Below are 17736 nucleotides of genomic sequence, written 5' to 3'. Positions count from 1 at the left end.
ATATGATACAGTATATGATACAAATTAATAATCTTCACGGCAACTCCATGTTTTAGAATAATACTGCCCAGTTCCCATGTCAAAATTGAGACTCTGTCAAGTAGGTGTATAGACTAGAGAAAAACAACTTGGAAAGAAAAGTTGCATCATTAACTCAACTAATGTATTACAGACCACTCAGTCTGCTTGATTAACCTACATGAAAAGCATGAACCCTTACATAAGCCCTTAAGAGTCATCTTACTGCACTGGCCAAAACACTTGTGTTTCACACAACTGCATACCAACAGGAGATTAGCCCTGGCTGGAGTCCCATCATTCTCTTTGTGCAATAGCAAGTATCTCATCTCCTCTCACCAGACTGTACCTTTATCTAAGGGAGGTAGGGGGGGAACAAACCATAAAACCTCTGTAATTCTTCAGGATGAGAAAGTCCTTTGTAAATAAAGAACTCTCTGGGAAAAGGAACATGCAGCGTGAACAATCATTTCCTAAATCAATGTCTCAGCTAGGTAGGAGCATTTATGCCCTGCCTGTATTTTAACTAACCAGCTGCAGATGAAATCTAGGGGTAAGAGTTTGCACCTGTGGAGCTTGTAAGTACAGCAGGAACCTGAGGCACATGTAAGATTTGCTCAGTTGCTACAAGGCTGGAGTACATCTGAACGTTCTGCCAGTTCACCTCCATCAGTTAGAGCTATACAAAATAACAGCCTTGCAGGGATCACAACAGCAAAAGCCTGGGAGTGTGCTGCTGCACTTCAGGAAGGTGGAACAGCAATCCTGATGGAAAAAATTGCTGGTTCTGGCAGCAAATGGTGCAGTTTCTCTGCAGGGCTCTACAAGTAAACTGCTTGTACAGCGTAGGCAACCCAAGACACACACTCAGCCCAAGTCTCTCAGCACATTCTTTATGGGCATACAATGCCAGACCTCTCACATACCTTACTTTGGAAGATGAGAAGCCTCAAGGCTTGCCAGGTACTGGGAAGTACATTCCCAGCCTGTAAGGTCACATGAAAAGGAAAGCTGCAGCATCAGAAGCTGCTGGGGAGTGTGCCACCAGCTAATCCTTCCACACAGATGGCTTCAGCTGGTGCCACAAAGCAGCTGCTGCTGTGGGCTTCCCTCCCACTCCAAGACCCACACAGAACCATTTGAACACATTGCAGAAGACTGCAATTCTGCAGCACAGAGCACTGAAATCCACCATGAATGTCCACGCAAACAAGACAGTATTGCTGACATCACAGAGGAACAACACTACTGTGTGAAACACCTCTGTTGTTTTACGGCCTTTTCTCACATGAGGTGGAAGAGCAAGTTGTAGTGTTTTGTCATGCAAATACAGCTAATCTGCAAGAATGGATAAACCAAGAACTGCTCATGCTGGGATCCTAGAAAAGCTGGAGCATCTTTGTTAACAAACATGATGATAAACAATGTAAATATTGCATAGAAATACAGGTACCTTTGGTCTCTGTGCTGGGAGAAATATGTGTTGAGACAAAGGACAAGAGAAGCACAGAAAGAACACCACCACCACTCCCTGTGAGAATTCCCAGACACACAACAAGTTACTCACCCTCCCCAGCTCGTTGGTGGAAAGTCAGTACCAGAGCACGAAGTACTGCAGTCTTGGTCACCAGCACCCCCTCAGGCTGCTGGAGAAATCAGGCAAGCTGCAAAACAAACAAACAAAAAAAAATCACATTATGTAGGTTTTGTTTATGAAAAATGAGGAATTACTGAAAACTACTGAGCTCACAAGGGTGCAGGTTAGCAAAAGAAACCCACATGGTCACTCTCTAGGAACAGCGGGAGTCAGCAAGGTAGCAGGAGCCTAGGAATCAGACAACAGCAAGAAGGAAGAGCAGAACAGAGGATCCATATATTACAGTGCAGGGATCTTCCCCAAACCAGGCAGATGTCCCAAGCTGCTGTTGGATTGCAACACCTGGGGCATGTAAGAGACAAGCTGCAAAGCAGGCTTGGAATTCTTTCTCTGCCTCTGCACTGCATTACAGACCTGTGGTTTTCCCCATGCACAAACACGGAGTAACATGAAAAAAATAATTTAGATCATAGAGATTAATCCCAAGCTAGAAAAAAGCAGCAAAAAGTCCTCACTGAACAGTATGTTCATAACCTAATTTAGAAAATAAAATGAAAAATCAGATTTCCAATTATGCTTGTGTTCAGTAGACATCAAGTATGTATTGAGGACTGTATGCTGTATCACAGTCCCGACCATTCTGCCCCTGGTAAATTATTACATTAATGATATGGGGTTTGGTACTGAAAAATATATTTGGATTGTTGACACACAGTGACAGAAGCAAGGTTATCTCCTCATTACAAGATACTTCATGACCATCAGCAGATCTGTCTGTCAAACTATGCTCTACAATTCACGTATTATTCAACTTTATATTTGTTCTCCCATCTGGAAAAGATAAAAATCCAAGACTGAAGATACAAATCTCATCTGTTGTAGAGCTTAATTTATTTTTTTTTCTTTGTTAAAGCAAAAGCCAGGCTAAATCAAGCTAAATTATACTCCATTTTAAAAGAGAGAGTTACTTTTTCCTATCCGTGTTCTAACTGAAATCCAAAAACTATAAATCCTAGAAAGTACTGAAACTGAACAGATCATTTGTGAGCTAAAAATGTTCTCATTAAAAATGTTATTTGTCATTCGGAAACTTGACAATTACCTTTATATAAGCCGGATAAAATATAATTTTAAAATCTAAAGCATTTTTAAAGAAATCAATAAAATATTTTCATTTCAATAATGAAATTACCCTTATAAAAAATTCAAGGCAGCAGGAAGAAAACAGAACGATGCTCATTAAATTAGTATTCTAACCCGAATTAGTGGGCACATTTTTGGACTTCTGTATCAGACAAGAGAGAAAAAAAAGGACAGAAAGAAAACACATGTTCTATTACCACCTTCCTATCAGTATAAGAAACTAGAGATTTCCTTCTGTTTGAGTTTCAAAGGTTTTATATAAACAAAACTTCCCGACTTAAGTGTTGACACCCCAATCTTCTCTGCAGATTGGGCATAAATACTAGCTTTTTTCCAAGTAATTTTAACAGGTTTCTCCCCAAGATAAACAGATGTATCCCTCTGTGCTGGCACAGCCATTTTTATAATTAACCTTCTTCATCCTGTACGTGAAACCTAATTTATTCTAAACCAAGTCTATCATAACTGCACCAGAAACAGCAGATAATTCATTTGAAAAAAACAGGCAACAGCTCAAAAAGCATTTTACACCTGAAACAAGACAATTTTTCAGTCCAAACTAAGACAGAGTCAGACACCAGTTCTAAGACCCAAGGAAACCCTGAAATCCAAAATACAGGCCTTAAAGGCAGGAATGACCAAAGCTTTCCAACAAAACAGCAGATAGGAAATTGCAAAACAAAGTTTTGACAAGAGACATCTGCCCTCAGATACAAAAGGATAGTAGAACTGATGACAAATTCTTTAAACTGTGCTACTGCGCACCCAACATTTTTTATTTCCCAGTTGAACATCTCTTCCACCATCCTGGGTGTCTTTCCCTTCCTGTGCATTCTGCTGAACACGTCCACTTCTCCACCCATGTTTTCACCATGTTTCATGCCTTGAGAATTGGCAGACTTGAAAACAACTTGGGGATGAAGAGAATTCTTCATTCTTCCTGTTTATAAATATTATTTTTAAGAAAAGCTCAGCCAGCCACTACTGCAGTCTCTCAGATCTATGCAAGCTAGAGTAATTCATTTAGAACTTTATAAAAAGCAGTAAGCTGGAAGGCAGACAACCACCATCTCCCACTGCACAGCACTTGTTCCAGCTCACCTGGTCCTGTGATACCCTTCTTAGAAAATTAATCAGGGAATGTTTAACACCCAGAGATGACAAAAGTAGGAACATTCAGTTGCTATTAACAAAATAAACAACTGGCTTCTTGAGGTAATACTAGGTGCAAGTTTAAAAAATTAAATAGTCCTTATTTCCTTCTCTTGCAAAGATGAGACAATAGCTACATATACTTCAAAGTGGGATCAGATATTCCTGGGTACTGGGGTTTCCGTGGGACACAGACCTACCATCCAGTCCTCAGCTAGCCTCAGAAACAAGTGATCTCACAGGAGCCAGTGTGCAACCTGATCTTGGGGACATCACAGAATTTCAGTTAGAAATAATAAAACCAAACAGAAAACATCAGCCCACAAGGATAAAATTTGGTTGTTATTGCCCTTATTGAGATGCCGGAAAAAAAAACCCTTATTTTTTTAGGTCTATCGAAACACAGAGAGAAATCTCCATGCATTTGTCATGTCTAAGCTCACACCAAGTGACTTTCTTGAGCTTTAGCAGTGATTTACTGAGCTAGGAATCTCTGCAGCTTTTTTCCTCGTCCTCCACTGCAGTCTGCGCTGGTGGCTTCCTGCCAAGAACAAAGAAGCTTTGCAGGTTCAACAGCTCTTCTTTCCAACATACTTGCTACTTGTAAGGAACTTTAAAGTTTAGGGTTAAATATAAAAGAGACAGGTATCCAATCACCTGGAGTCATTCAGTACCAGAATATGTTCAATCTTTCAGTAAAACTTTCTTCCTGAAGCACACACGATATAAATGGTGTGTTCCTTCCCAATGGCATTTTTGTTCTCTCTTTATAAGAGAAGAAACTGCACCAACACAGTTCTCAGATCACCTTTTGACTTAAACTGAGCCACCCTGATTTAAATCCACTTAATCTAAAAACTGACACCAAATAATAAAAATATTCACCAAGTCCTCCCTCCCCCTCCCCTGCCAGGCAACAGCCCCATCAGAGAGCAGCCAGGCTCTTCAAGGGGAGTAACAAATAGCTTTCCCCTTCTTCACCTCCAAAGTTTGTTTGGTAGGAAAATAAACCCACCTATTAGCATCAGGAACACAAATTGTAAGGATTACATCACTCTGGAGCATGTTCCTTCTATATCCTTTACAGAACTGGCTAACAGCCTGCAAAACCCACCCGTGTGGGGCAGGATGGAAAGGGGCAAAATTAGCAACACACAAATCAGCAGGTATCCAATTCCTCTGGGAAAATAATGCCAGAATTCCCAATTCTTGTGATTTTAGAATGGAAGCACAGTTACTAATTTATGCTTGAAGCTGAGGATACTACAGTACGTACAAGTCATTATATACAGATGAGTGAGCTGGTACCAGTATGAAACTGGCTGCAGTTTTCACACTGCAGTTTTCTCTAGGCACATGCAGGCATGCTGCATTTACATTGCCAGACTGGGGACTCTGCCCTCAATTGTCTTTTAATCAGGAATCACATGATCTCACCTAACCCTCCATTAAAATTTCCACCTCTTCCTCCAGCTTAAAAATAGAAGAAAAAAGTAGTCCAGCATAACATTAATAATTAATAAGTACAGCACGGTCCTCTATTTTAGGGACAAATTCTTCTCTTTCCTTCTAGAAAGCACATTACCAGTTTCTAACTCCAGCCCATCAGAGTTCCTCTGGGTGAGCACCATGCAAGTACTCCAAGAACCCAGACTGCTGGGGTTGTTCCCAAAAGGAGAGGAGAAAGAAGAACAGAGTTCAGTACAAATCTTTCTGGGGCCTCAACCTGAAGACAGTTCAAAAGGAAAAAACAACCAACCAACCAAATTATATTATTCTTAAAAAAATAATAATAATTAAAAAAATAAAAGAAAGAAAAACAAAAAAGAGAACACTTGCCAGGTGTATAAACAAGTTGTACTTCAATCTGACAGATGCAGGACTCTCATAATATAATGACTCAGTAAAGATGAGGTAGAGGAGAAGGTTGCTGTCACTGCCTCAAGAGTTCCCTGACATTTTTAGCATCTGCATTTCTTTGTCTATATCTTAGCCTCTTTGACAGAAGTTTTTGCCAAATCCAAAGGAAGCATCACACATTAACCCACTTACTGCTCCAGAGGGTCAAAAGGAAAATAGCATGAGTTAGTTATTTTAGCTACCTGAATTTTTAAAGCACAGTTTTTTTGAAGGTCAGAAAGAAGCATTTTACAATTTCTGTCTAAAACACTGAAATGTACACAGCACTATGATGCCTGTGAAGTCCAACAAAACTCAAGAGATTTAGTTATCAGTCATTTACAGGAGGGGTCCTGTTCTTCCCCTTCCAGGTAAAAACCATATTCTGGACACCTTTCTGGAAGGGGCAGAAGATAGCTCAGGTCCTCCTGGGCCAAGAAGAAATAGGGTCATGGGTCTTCTGCCTCCCTACAATGCATGCTTCACAAGTTCACTAGTGAAGAAACTGTGAGGAGAGAAAGTCTTGATATTTATGAAAGATACCCAAGTCATTGCTTTAGTGATTGATTTTATTAAAAATATTTGAAGTGGACATTAGAAGGTGGTTTTTGTCTTAAAAGTTTTGCACAGAAAGGGTTGCAAGGGGGGGGAGGGCTAAGAAACTTTCTTTAATTTTAGCAAATCATCTCCACCATTGCCCTCAAATCATTTACACAGACATCCATATTGCCAGTGATTGCTCCCAAACACCAGGGTTTTATTTTGGTCCTCTAGCTGCATGACCTACAGCTTTTCTCAAACCTTACTGCTTGCTGCATAGACACTAAAGCAGAAGGAAGCAAAGCACTGCAGCAGAAGTCATCTTCAGCCTCAGAGAAGCCACCATCTCCCACTGCACAGCACTCGTTCCAGCTCACCTGGTCCTGCCAGACAGTGCACCCCAAGAACCCCATGTTGATGAGCACTCTGCTCCCATAGTTACCCATAAATCATAATATCCTACCAGGAAAAACTTTTATGGAAATACCCTACTCTTATAGCCTGAGGGAGTCTGCATTTCCACTGGTGAGTAATTCAGCTTCCTAAGGGTGAACCAGCCAAGGGAAGGAGCTGTTCCAGAAAGACAGATGCTGTCCTAGTGCTAGGTGTCTCAGCACACATACATAAAGTGCATAAAAGCCAATGGAAGAGCAAGAGCATAAAAATAGCCTCAACACAGCTCCCATGCTCTGGGGCAGGTGCTCTGCAGTGTGCTGAGGATCCTCCCCCAGCAGTACAACTAACTCTCAAGTCCCCCCTTTCTATCCCTAAGCCCAGTCCTTCTCTCCAGCTATCAGCATCACTGCTATGATGACTCACAACAAGTACCAGTGGAGTATCTGCTATTACAAAACTGTCTGAGAAGGCATCTGGGCTGAGGCTGACAGTTTCTGGGTTACTATGCCAAAAAGCACAGCAGGATCAAAGCAGGGGTATGTGTTGCTCAACAATAACTCTTCAAGCACCAAGTGTGTACCACTGCAGCACTCCCCTGAGTGGATGGCAATCAAGCCATATTTTCTGTTTGCTCTTCCCCCCTGACACAGGTTTAGAGCTCACCAAAGCCCAGCACACAATTTGTTTTTATCACTTCAGCAGCAAAACAAGTGTGCTTTGAAAACACTCAAGCATACAAGTTAAAAAAAAAAAAAATTGGAAACAAACCTGAATTAAAATTTGAAAACAAAGCAGCCTAGAATTTCTCTCAAAAATCTTATTCTTAGCACAATGGGGTGCAATATAGTTAGCTGAACAATTTTCCAAATAGATGTGAAAAATAAAACTTACTTTCACACAAGCATCAAATTTTAAGGAAGGACTTGAAAGCTTGAGAATTCATGCTGATCCATGCTACAAAGACCAACCATGATGTTTAGAAACAATTGAAGATGCTCATCCACAAGCTGTTTGAGAAAAAAACATCTCCAGTGATTTGACTTCTTAGCAGACATCCCATACTTGAGACCAGGTTTTATCTGTCACTTAGAGAAAGCCCTGTGGGTGATGAGTATTCAGGTCACACACACCTTTTCTGCAGCAACTCACAGCACAACTATTCATGTGATAAACACCCACGTCATGGCAGAAGCCAGAGGCAATGAATAATGCAGGAGATACAGTCACTCTACCACACATCATACCCATGGGATATGGAGGCAGCATTTTAGCTTAAGTCATCCTTCCCCCTCCAGGGTGCAAGCATGCTCTTCAGTTCTGCTCTCTCCTATCTCCTGTTCAGCATATACATTAACAGGTCAAACCCAGCAAAACAGGATGAGTAGCTGCAGAAGAAATAAGGACACAAACAGAAATGCAGAACACCCCCTCACAAGATTATGTTTAAATGTTACATCATAAGCTCCTCTAACCAAATTAAATTTTCCCCAAAAGACAGTTTTTGTTCACAATTCCCAAGAGATGTACTTTTCCACCATTAAGAAAATCATTCCACAAAGCATCAGCTAAACCAGGATAAATTAAAATGGAGCCTTGGCTTGTAGCCCTGCTTGAATGAAGACAAGTTATTAAAACTGTACTGCAAAACTGAAATGAACTCTGAATTTACAAGTCAGCTCCTTTTCAGAAAGGCATCATCACCTGTGCTCAGTACAAACTTCCCCAGTAACTGACTTCAGTTATTCACTCCTATTCTGGAGTACCATTATCACTGTACAATTCTCCCTAACCTCTCTTCATAATTCTCTGGCACTTTCCAGATGATGCTGCACACAACAGGGTGCTCCATCTTAGACCATCTTTGATACTCACCATGCCAGGGCAAGGCATGGAGTTTATAGCATCATGGGACAAGGCACACAGCAGTGCCAGCTTGGCACACTCTGCCTTTCAGCATCCTGCTACACCAAACACTCTGACAGCACTGCTGCCTTCACACAGTTTTTGCATTAGCCTGGGCATCCACTCACGTTGCAGATTTATTATGCCATTAGAAGGGTGTCTTTGTCTCCCATCTGTGCCGTTTCAATACGACTTAGTTTACACTATTTTCACATGTATAAGTTGCATTCCTGAAAACTCAGACTACAGACCTAAAATAAGTGCGCTAAAAAAAAAAAAAAAAAAAAAAAAAAAAAAAAGGGCAGAATAAAAGGTGAAAGTCTTTCTCCAGTTTTAGTCATAATCAATTTTAATGATTTTAATACAAGCCCTCATACTTTTGGCTTCAAACCCCACTAAAAGACAATGAAGAACCTTGAACTTAAGGCAACATGTGCTAGAAGACATCATACTGATTTTGCACACCAGGGCAACACATTTAAAACCTTTTGCACAAGAGCTGTTTAGCTGCAAAAAGGAATCATGTCCTCTACCTTACAAGCTTCTGTCATTCTGGTTCAGGAATGGGGGGTAGGGGGAATAAAGCTTAAAAAAAACCCCACATTACAGCACATTATTACTCCTGCATTAAAAGACCTAATGCAAGCCTATCTAAGGCTTAGAATAGACCATTATATACATGCTTATTACAATTAAGGCAGAGCCAATGTTAGAAGTAACTATCATATGAGTCCCATTTCCATCACCTCAAATGTAACAAATATTGAGGGATATTTTTTTAGTTTAACATATCAGGGTCAGTGAATACTTGGAAAATTCTTGCTCAGAATAGCCTGTGGCTAATAAAAAAACCCACCCTTATTTAGCTTACTGTTTTATTAATCATCTTTGCTGGCTAGCTGACTCACCATCTAGGGCTGATCTCTTCAGGAAGTAGAATGGATGAAAATTACAGCAGTTGTAGTCTCACAGTTCTCACAGAAATACATTCAGATCTATTTTTTTTACTTAACACTGCAGTTCCAGTGCTATGAAGTATTTCCTCATTTCTGTACCTTCGATAGGGAGTTCTATTAATGGTGCAATAACCTGATGAAAAGAACGAGATTGATTTTCTGACCATCTTCCAAAAACAAGCATACATCTTCCTACTTTGTCACAAAACGCATGAGAAGGCTAAAAATCTCTTACTTAATCCATGTGCTTTTTGTTTTAAGAATCTACTTGAGGTAACTGGTAGAAGTGATCCAGCAGTTTCTTCTGAGAAGAGGTTGATTGACTATTCTAGCAACAACAGGAACAAAACATGCTTTTCACAGAGGACCAATTAAGAAGATAAGAGACATAAAATCATCTGCTACAGAAAGGTAATAAGAATCACTGCCTAGAGAGCCAACTCCACAGAAGACCTTCCTATGAGAAGGCATTTGACACTTCCATGACAGAGACCTTACTCCTCTAACCTTGCTTCCTGCTTAGACCAGCAACTTCCCATTGTTCTTAGTATGACCTCTAACTTTGGAACAGCAATGAGTACATCTTTGCTTTAACTTAGACAAAGTTTCCCTTTACCATCTTAAAAACTTCTAAAGTTTATTCTCCTAACTTTGGCCACATTCTTTCCAAGTTCTCCATTCCTATGGTTTTAAGACCCAGATCTTTATTAGAAAGTGTTGTGGGGTAATTTTTAAAAAACAAACAAACAAACACAGTACACTCAGAAGGCAGCTATGTGTGCATTAAATAAAAAAGTTTCTAAATTAATTTCCTCTTGAATTGGAAAGAAATATTCCTACAGGGTGTCAAACACTGAATGACACTGCCAAATGATTAAATTTACACTTCATGTCAATATCAAAAAGTCAAACTACAAAAATTAATGTTTCTGCAATATTGCCAAATCTTCAGTAAAAAATTCTTCACATTGCTACAACCACTTTCACTAAAACACAAGAAATACCATCTCAGAACAGGCTTGAGAGCATTATTACCAGACACTCCAAAGGGAAGCAACAAAATTCAACCTAATAATGTTCTATCACCCTATCTCATTTATACCCCTATAATTTCTGGCTAAGAACTAAAATGTCCTTTCATTCCCTTGGATTTAAGTAAAGAGTCAATTCCAGAGAATTACATCAATTTTTTTTTCCCCCCAGTACACTGATTTTTTTCCATTTTTTTTCCACGCAGAACCATCCATACCAGTAGGAAACCAAGAGGCATCATACAAAAGCACAGCAAGATGGATCTTATTTCTGTGCTAGCAAATGTAATTTAACACAGAATAAGTTTGGGTTTTTTCCCCCCAGCCTCTCCTCCCCAAATAAAAGATTGCTCTGGATATGCACTGCAGTCTCCTGTCCTAAACAGCCCAAACTTCCAACATGTCCACTCGTGCTATACCAAGAATGCCAGCTATGTTTAGCATTTTGCTTGCAGGTACCAAAGAAATCTCAGGCCAGCGAGTAGCCACAGGCAGTCAAATTTACTTAAAACAGCTGTTAATCAATACAGCAAAAAAAACCCCAAAACACTCACTCTTCACTACAGACAGAGGCTTCTTAAATGAGTGTTGACAATGACTAGAAGCACAAGAGTGATGCTGTCTTGTGTATTGATCCCCTCCAACTACACTGTGACAAAAAGTGCAAAGTATTATGAAATTAAAATTAAAAAATAAGGTGCTCTACAACAAGAACCAAAGCATGTAATACAAAGAACAAATTGAGCTGAAGTATTGATATAGAGGAAGTCTCCAACAAGTCAATAGGAATTTAGCCACTAATTTCACAGAACCTAGACCAAGCTTTGTGTCACAACTGAAAAATGACAGCCAAAACTCTTTTGGAGCTTACAAGTATTTTTCCTTGCTCATGCCACCTCCATGAGGTCTCAGAACCTCTTAGAGTGCAAGTGCAGAGTTACAGCTGTAGAAACTAAACCACTGACCCGTCACAACCAAGGCTGAACACAGATGGCTGCAGTGGAACAGCCTGAAAGTCAAAACATTAGAACTCTGTACGAGGCTCTTCAAAACCTAAATGGTGCTGGAATTTGCCAGAGAACTGAGCACCTACAACCCCAGCTGAAGTTCACAGAAGCCAAGAAGAATTCCCATTATTTCAAGTTCACTGTACTGGCAGGGAACCAGGGGCTCGAAGGCTTCTTGGTCAGAGGCAAGTGTGTGTGTACATGTATAGGCATGTGTGCAAGTACACATATGGATGGACAGAGGCACACATTTTAGAATACCAGCCAACTCAAGAGTTTTCACTAAAAAGTGACTTACTCACATAGTCAAAAGTAACAGTGACATTCAGTATTGCTATAAAGCACAGTATAAACTCAAAATATGCATAAACAAGACCTATAGCTGTCTTTAACTTCACAAAGACAGGACTTAAATGGAATACATAGTTCTGAACAGGTTAAACTCTGAGTATGAACAGGCAGTACTCAGCTTAAGGAATCATTTCATGAACACTCAGCTGCCAAATGTTAAAATTGCTGTTCCACAGCTGTCAGAGTGAAACACAAGGGTACAGTTTTACATTTACACCAATTTAAGCCCACTGTCCCTTTCAGCAGCAGCTGGCCCTTGGACAGGCTCAGCTGCATCATCACAGCAGCACTGTCAAGAAGGATTCATCTTCTCTGAGGGATTAGATTTCATCCGAGTCCTCAAATTGATCAGCTTGAGAAAGACACCCTTTAACAGATGCTGTCAGCAACAGCTTTTACAAATATTTTGGAGCAGTCCAAACTGATGTGAAACCATGCCCACAATATTTCACCACACCTTTAAACTCAATGACAGATGTCACATCTGGCAGACGTGACAGGCCTGGAGCACCGGCAGCACTAAGGATGACACACACACAACCTCCCTCACCAGAGTGCTTGACACTCATCCTGCCCACTCTGTGTTTTCAGTGTTGTTTAAAAACGGGAGGGGGAAGAAATCGCTCTGAAACTTAGAGAAATACACACATGGATTCATATGAATTTTAGATGGGAGCCTGATCTAATTTCAGCACAGACAAACAGATCCTCTTCCTTCTCTGAAGGTTCAGTAGCTGACACAGGGACAGCCCTACCTACTCACTGCCACCTAGGAGAGGAAGGGAAGGATGACCCAAAGATCAGGCAGCAAAAGCCCCTCCAAAACACTCTCCACATATGTGGCATTTTTGTAACAGTCACAACAGTATTCCAGTAAAAATGAAGTCAGAGAAAGCACCAACACTATAGCTCAAAGTCATCTTAGGTTTAAAAAAATGTATCAGAAACCAGAGAAGCCTTCTGCAACTCTTCCTAAGGGAGGCAGACAGCGCCACAGGCAAAGGTACTTTCAGTCACAGTAATTTAAGCATGGTCTCAAATCAATGGAGAATGCGATGGTGTAAGTGAGGGGAAAACCTTGTTCACATCAGTAATTAGCAGACAAAACCTTTTCCCAGTGAAATCAGTGGGGCAAAGATTCTGCATGCTGTTTCTGTAATTAAAATTAGTGGGTTCTTTTTTTTATGCCTTTACAATTACAAATATGTTTGCACAGGTCTTTATCAAACCTTTAAAGAAATCAATCAATAAATAATTTTTTATAAAAAACCACATACCTTTCATATAATACTCCAAGACAAATACGTGTTTATAAACCTGGTTTGAGAAAATGCCTTAAAATTCTTGATGCATTTGTGTGAGTTGTCATCTGCCACCTGATCTCCTGGAGTATATATTACTGATCATCTTTTCAATTAATCCTGTTTCTGTCTGACAAGCAGCATTTCAACAAGCTTGTCACAAACTATCTCATCACTTAAATAATTTTAGGACTGATCAATGCTGACATTAAAATGGACAAAAAGATTTCTGAAGGGATACCTGTTAAGACAACAACAATATTTCCTTCAAATTACCGTAGGTTTTCCAACCCCAGGTCACTGTTTTCCAACCCACTGTTGTGGGTTGACCTTGGCAGGATACCAGGTGCTCAAAGTCATTCTATCACTCACCTCTTCACTGGACAGGGGGAGACAAAATACAACAAAATGCTCATGGAACAAAATAAGGACAGGGAGATGTCAATCAGCAATTACTGTCACAAGCCAAACAGACTTGACTTGAAATCAATCTGATTTCATAGAACCATTTAGGGTGGAAAATACCTTTAAAGATCATAGAGTCCAAGACCAGAGCTAACCGCATCCCATAGCTGCAAATTTTTTTATATCCTCCTGGGACAGTGACTCCACCACTTCCCTGGACAGCCTGTTCCAATGCTTAATAACCCCTTCACTGGACAAAATTCTCCTAATACCCAATATAAGTGTCCCCTGCCACAACTTGAGGCCAGGGGTTGTCTTGTTGTTTGTTAGTAAGGAAAAGAGACTGACACTCACCTTGCTACAACCTCCTTTCAGGTAGCTGTAGAGAGTGATAAGTCTCCCCTCAGCCTTCTTTTCTCCAAACTTAACTCCAGTTCTCTCAGCCATTCCTTATAGTACTTGCTCTCTAGATTCTTCACCGCCTTCGTTGCTCTTCTCTGGACACACTCCAGCACCTCAATGTCCTTCTAGTGAGGGGTCCAAAACTGAACAAAGGATTCAAGATCCAGCCTCGCCAGTGCAAGGTAGAGGATGATCACTTCCCTGGGCCTGCTGGCCAAAATATTTCCGATACAAATCAGAATGCTGTTGGCCTTCTTGGCCACCTGGGCACATTGCCGGGTCATATTCAGCTGGGTGTCAACCAACACCCTCAGGTCCTTTTCCTCTAGGCAGCTTTCCAGTCACTCTTCCCCAAGCCTTCAGTGCTGTATGGTGTTGTGACTCAAATGCAGAAACCAACCCTTGGCCTTGTTGAGTCTCACACAATTGGCCGCAGCCCCTTGATCCACCCTGCCAAGGTCCCCCTGTCCAGCTTTTCTACCCTCAGGCACAGCAACACTCTTGCCCAATATGGTGTCATTTGCAAATGTGCTGAGAGTGAAACTGATCCACTGGTCCAGATAGTTGATAAAGACATTAAACATTACTGGCCCATACTGGCAACAGGGAACACCACTTGTGACTGGCCACCAACTGGATTTAACTCCATTGACCACAAGTCTCTGGATCTGGCCATCCACCCAGTGTTTATGCATTAAAGCATGATCTGTTACCAGTCAAATCAGAGTAGAATAATGAGAATCAAAACTAGTAGCTTTCAAATGCAATGACTGAATTACGCCTGACACAAGCTGCAGAGGTCTTCCGCAGCACACAAGTTTTATATGGCTGATACTTAATCAGGTAAGTATTAAAAAATATTTATTTTCAAAGGCCCTTCCATTTTGCACCACTTTCTTTTCTTACAGATTATTGCAACCTGCTATCTATCTGATATCTGCAAAACTCAAGGTCAAACTTGGGTCGAAGGTGCTTAAACTGGAAGTGGTGTGGAACTGCTGCAATTTAAAAAGAACAAGACAATTGCACCATATAATCAAGACGATCATTAGTGTATATTTACTTTGTCAGGGGAAGACAAACAGGGCAAGTAAAAATGGCTTATTAACCACCCTGCTGCTGGAGAACCTGGGTTCTGTACAGGGAAGAAGCAATTTCTCACAGTACTGTTTCCTCCTAAGCAGGCAACAGAGGTCAGCCTCCTCCCCATCACACCTGAAGGGAAACTCAAGAGCCTAATACCTCTAGCAGTTCATACCTTCAACACAGGCATAAAATAATCAATATGATTACCAGCTGATAGAGAAAATAAATTAGAAACAGCAGCAACAGCAATATATAGCACGACACTAAGGATTCAGGAGTAGAAAGCTATATTTTACCTACTGTTAAGAGCTGCATTTCAATTTGCTGTGTTCAACTTGTGTAATTCCAGTTTTCAAAAACCCTGGCAGATCATCTCCCCCCTATCTCAAGAAACCTGTGGTATTTCTGAAAAAATAAAACACAACGCACTCAAAATCTGACACCACTGTGTGCAGTGAAAAAACTATGCAAGAGGTTTTGGGTGTTTTTGCAACGAGCCCTACTCCTCCTTTCACAAGACATGCTTTTATTTGGATTTCCAGAGCTCTCCTGTTTCAGAGGTGTTGCCCCCCAGCTGGCACGCACAGCACGTCCTGAGCCTACACACACACACCCCAACCCTCCTGTGCCCAATCTGGCAGAGCTTCCCCTGGGAACTAACGCAGCAGAACATGCAGAAGGGGCACAGGAAGCAGGATGAACGCAGGAAACATACTTAACTACCACTGACATATATAACAAACAAAAGCCCCAGAGCTGGCTGAAACAAGAGTGCAGGGCCACATCACACAACCTGGGAAAAAAGGAACAAGGATAGCACCTTCCAGCTGTAACTCACTGATGTGGCTGCAATACTAATTTTCATTCTACTCAAAGCCATTGAGCTAAAAAAATTGTCATGGTTTGAATATGAGTAACTAAAGAAGGGCTTCAGACTCTGAGAGGGGCGGAACACAGCGGGTCTGTTCCCGCCCATTCCCTGCCCCTATAAAGCTCAGGCAGGCCCCGGCCCCTCCGCTCTTCCGCCCGCTCCTCGCTGCGTTCCTGTTCCCTGCACTCCTTTACCCCCAGCTCCCATCTGCTCTTCAGAATCCGCATCCATCGGGTGCTGGGAAGAGCCGTGGATCCACCTTCTGAGTCGGCCCTGCCCCAATGGGCCCTCAGGCACCTATCCCCGCCATCATCGAGATCGGATTATACACATATATATATATATTTGTATACATTTGGATTTTTATTCTTTATCCCATGTGTTACTACATTTCCCCTGTTCTATCTAGTACATCTTTTTCCAATTTTTTAAATTTCCAACTTTAAGTCTACACTCTTTATTCCCCTTTTATCTTCCCTTGGAGGAGAGGAGTCGAGGAATAGAGAATAATTCTGTCCTTTGGTTTTTGGTCTGCCCAAACTCCTAAGCTGTGACAAATATATTCCTCATTCTGTACGAAAAACTCTCCCAGAAAACCTCTTGTACCCATACCCCACTCATCCTCTCAGTTTCAATGAGGCAATTAAGGTGAAGATCCTATTTCTGCAGTGCTCTGACCTAAAATGGCTTACACACCTACATCCAGTTCTTAAAACCAAAGGACTTCAAAGTTCAGTGATTTCACTTCACATTCCAACTTAGGATCATTAAAAATAAACAAATACAGTAAAAACAGTAGTTTCTCTGAAAGCAGCAGAATTCTACCTCTGTTCATTACCATGCTGAAGCATTTCTCTACTTTGAAATAGCAAATTTTGCAGGTAGATCTTGCTTAATCCCCCTACTCTCACCGAAATCAGAAGTTCAAAATTTTCACCTTCATTCTATAACCTTTGGCTTAGCAAAATCTGTGCTGTTTTGTCAATCTTGGTTCTTTGATGAGGGGATCATAGAAGATCTCTTGACCTGAGAAATGTTTGCTTTTTCTTAACTGCAGAAAACACAGAAAAATATATGTTTATTAAATAATTAAATTTTAGGTGCTACATTTATTTATTGTGAGGACAGACAGAAAAAGAACCCGTAGCCATAAACACCATGTACAAACCAAGTCAAAAAACCCAAACAAACAAAACACTACTACTGGTTTGCAGCTGAATGCAATTAAGTGTATTCCAAGCTGTATTTGTGTTAGTGCACCAGACAATAATTACTTAGCAGTGCTGTATCCCAATTCAGCTTTTCTTTATAATCCTACACCTTAGGGAGAACTGCCTTCAATTCTCATGATTTCATGAAGGAAAAGAAATGCAACAATATGTTGGCTTAGATCTAAGGACAGAATTGCTTACCTAAAATTCTTTTATCTACTCTTTTTGCAAGTATCTAAAACCATAGCCACCAGTCAACTGATACACTAGTTGCTAGATTTGCTGAGGCAGCTTTTAGAAAATGGGACATAGGGAAAAAAACAGAGCAAAATCGCAGAACCATTAAAAAAAAAGACTGAGTTCAGATCCTTTTCTTATCACAGCAGTTTGGTAAAATTGCTACTGGACTACTCTTTTGTCAGGACATCAGGAAGAGAGACCTGAATCATTACTAAATACCTGTTAAAT

General features: G+C 40.7%; 1 protein-coding gene across 11 annotated transcripts in view; it reads right to left on the bottom strand.

Annotated features, from left to right (window-relative positions):
• The window catches only part of APBB2 (amyloid beta precursor protein binding family B member 2), a 169070-nt gene that overhangs the window by 112691 nt on the left and 38643 nt on the right, over window positions 1–17736 (bottom strand). For all 11 annotated transcript variants that reach the window (XM_071743668.1, XM_071743667.1, XM_071743677.1 and 8 more), the window contains one exon: window positions 1586–1682. The gene's annotated coding sequence lies outside the window, so the exon portion shown is untranslated. The remainder of the gene's footprint in view (window positions 1–1585; window positions 1683–17736) is intronic.

Source organism: Heliangelus exortis, chromosome 4 (assembly GCF_036169615.1).
Source record: "Heliangelus exortis chromosome 4, bHelExo1.hap1, whole genome shotgun sequence".
Lineage (NCBI taxonomy): Eukaryota > Metazoa > Chordata > Aves > Apodiformes > Trochilidae > Heliangelus > Heliangelus exortis.
The sequence above is the reverse complement of the archived record's forward strand: the minus strand, read 5'-3'. Positions and strand labels throughout refer to the sequence as shown.